Source organism: Leiobunum rupestre, chromosome 4 (assembly GCF_980474605.1).
Source record: "Leiobunum rupestre chromosome 4, qqLeiRupe1.1.hap1, whole genome shotgun sequence".
Taxonomy (NCBI): Eukaryota; Metazoa; Arthropoda; class Arachnida; order Opiliones; family Sclerosomatidae; genus Leiobunum; species Leiobunum rupestre.
This window is the reverse complement of record NC_143387.1, coordinates 49,157,230-49,160,514: the sequence shown is the minus strand read 5'-3', so window position 1 is coordinate 49,160,514 and position 3,285 is coordinate 49,157,230. Positions and strand designations below refer to the sequence as shown.

At 35.1% G+C, this 3,285-nt stretch overlaps 1 long non-coding RNA gene across 1 annotated transcript; it reads right to left on the bottom strand.

Annotated features, from left to right (window-relative positions):
* Positions 1 to 2,258: 2,258 nt before the first annotated feature.
* Positions 2,259 to 2,868, bottom strand: LOC149948083 (uncharacterized). The gene is made up of 3 exons (XR_016480519.1): positions 2,680 to 2,868; positions 2,494 to 2,605; positions 2,259 to 2,422 (listed from the first exon to the last, which is right to left on the bottom strand). It is a non-coding gene; the product is annotated as an uncharacterized LOC149948083 (long non-coding RNA).
* Positions 2,869 to 3,285: the final 417 nt, after the last annotated feature.

Here is a 3,285-nt window from a genome sequence, read left to right as displayed (position 1 = left end):
AAAATTAAAATTTACCGTTTTTTTTTCACCTAACTATCTTACTTTTTTACCGTCACTTGACATTTCACACAATACCCTTGCATTTTATCATACTGATAGTAAAAGTAGATAGATTACAATGCGGACAAAAGTTCAAATTAAAGCACAATGAGGTTCTTGAAATGTTTGTAGATAAAAGGGCGCGCTGCAAAACATTTAGAGGACCCTAGGTTTATGTCATTCGCGCGCACGAGACTACCTGTAAAAAAATATCTCCACCTTATCTTGTGTGGCTTATACAAACTAATTTAGTGCAGCTCTCTCTTAACTAAAATATGTCAAGAACGTGAGTTGTGGATGAAGAGGCTTTGGCTGTCGTTGTGTTCAATTCGTGGCGTGTTTGTCTCGCTCCTTACCTTAAAGGCTAGCTTTTTTCTTAAGGTTAGGCCACCCTTATTCGCTAGACCTTCGTGGCTGGTGGGAGAAGATAACAATTCGTTCGTTTAATTAATTTCCGTATTATTCTATTAGTGTTCCTGTTTATTTTTAATACATGTTATTGGCTTCTCCTTTTCTGTCGCCCCGTCGGGGCCCGGAGGCTTGTTTGTTTAAAAGGCAACGCAAGTGGCCATGTAGGGGGGGGGGGGCGCTTGATTTGGAACTGTTTTCTTCGACAAGTCGTAAGTTGGTTTTCCAAGGAGGATTTCATATCGCGCGGATACCTTATACTCCTTGGTGTAGCCACGCGGTGCAATTTCGTTCTCATTCGCGAATTTTTCGATTTTGACGCAGATAGCGCATGCGCAGTTTTTCTTTTTATCTATAAGATAACTTACCCCCCAGCATGGCCACTTGTGTTGCCCTTAAAAACACGACGTTCTGTTGATGCGTTTCAACCATAGACATAATAAAGAAATAGACCCAAGATTCTACGGGGGTTAAATACGGGAGTGATAACGAGCAGACAACCGGTATTTGTTCCGTATTCCTGTGGTACCACGTTTAAGCGACGCCTGTCGATTAGGCGAGAAAATACAAAATCATCACGTGACACGTCAGACATGTTCGTGTTTGTAATCTTTTAGGTACTCTGACGTGATTCGCGAATATTTTGGCTGTGAGAATTTAAAATAAGGTAAATTTTTTTTATAATTTTTAAATAAGTCAATTAATTCTTTCAAAACCCAAATAAAAAGCAGCAGATGATCTTATAATCAAAAACATAAAATTATATTTGCGAAATGATATTTTTTCAAAGGCTTAAGTAACTATCCGGTTTGTTGTGGAACTTGTGGTTATGGCTTGTTATGGGAATATTCTGAGATTCTAAATTGTAAACAAAAGTAAATGGAATTTCGATGAAAAGGATGGTTCTACTAAAGGTATGTAGCTATTGTCCTTGAAAAAAAATTAGCTTTGACAATTTAAGTCTGATGGCTTGACCCTTCATTTCTAGATTTTTGTCCTTCGCTAATTTGTGGAGTCTGAGCTTGCAATATAAATTAATAATTTTCTGAATGATGATGTTCGATCCTGCCTATAGTTATAAAAAGATTTTTAAATAAGAATGAATATTCATTGAAATAATATGATAGTTTATTCCTACTTATAAAGCGCCACTAAACTTAAGTGGCGCTTTGGACTAGGCGCCCACTGGCTTTCTGTTTCGTATCCGTCCTGCCTTCCACAAGGAATTGTCTCCGTTACGAAGCAAAGGCTCGTGGAAGCCATGACAGAGACGTTACGAGGAGTAGTGAGCGCTTGGCCTAGGCCATGTAGTACCTAACGCTTAGGAATATTTATCCGGTTTAAAATCAGAAGCAAAAACTTTAGGGGTGAATTTGATAAACGGGTAGTACTTTTATGTTAGCTAACATGTTTCATAATTCGTTTTGGTGATTTTTTTTTATTTGGTAAAAAATGGTTAATTTTAGTGTTTTTACGCATTGCAATAACAAGTAAAACAATACCGGAAAAGGTTTCATTCCATAAGTAGGATTAAATTATCATATTATTTCGATGAATATTCATTCTTATTTAAAATCTTTTTATAACGAAACCTACAATACTTTCTCAATGGACAATTGCTGTAAATCGCGACACATTCAAATCATGATTTAATTTGTAATGATCACTTTTTAAAACGGGATATACAAATTGTAAATGGCAAAAGGTGGGTCACACCAAAAGCCATTCCAACTCTGGTTTGGTTTCCATAGAATTAAAACAAGTAAAAATAGTCAAAATAATTTTTTTATTTAATTTATAGAAATTACATCCAGTTGAAAGTGAAATAGAAAAAACCGGTGATGCTAACTTCTCACCTTTAAATTTTGACCAAGGATCATTTCGTGTAGGTTTAATTATGTTATTATAATTTGAGTAAGATCTCCTTGGTTTTTAGCCAATTTTGTTTAGTTGTTATGAAGAGATATTCCTCTCTCTATAAAAGAAATGTAGTCTAAGAACTAGAACTTGCTGTATTATGAAATATTGTTGGCATGGACATCTTACCAGATCACCATGAACATGTTTGATCCTGAAGTTGGAATCGAACATCATCATTAAGAAAGTTATTAATTTATATTGCAAGCTCAGACTCCACAAATTAGAGAAGGACAAAAATCTAGAAATGAAGGGTCAAGCCATCAGACTTAAATTGTCAAAGCTAATTTTATTTCAAGAACAATAGCTACATACCTTTAGTAGAATCATTCTTAATCCAAGGTAGAATCAAAATTCCATTTACTTTTGTTTACAATTTAGAATCTCAGAATATTCCCATAACAAGCCATAACCACAAGTTCCACAACAAACCTGATAGTTTCTTAAGCCTTTGACAAAATATCATTTCGCAAATATAATTTTTTGTTTTTAATTATAAGATCAACTGCTGCTTTTTATTTGGGTTTTGAAAGAATTAATTGACTTATTTAAAAATTATAATAAAAATTTACCTTATTTTAAATTCTCACAGCCAAAATATTCGCGAATCACGTCAGAGTACCTAAAAGATTACAAACACGAACATGTGTGACGTATCACGTGATGATTTTGTATTTTCTCGCCTAATCGACAGGCGTCGCTTAAACGTGGTACCACAGGAATACGGAACAAATACCGGTTGTCTGCTAGTTATCGCTCCCGTATATTTTTGGCAAATCAAACTCCGCGTAAGGTGTCTATTTCTTTATTATGTCTATGGTTTCAACAAGCTACGTCACGGAAGTTTGGGTATTTAGTAGTTGACTTGAAACCTCACACCCCAGATCAGTATTTACTACGAACAGGTTTAATACCGGGTGA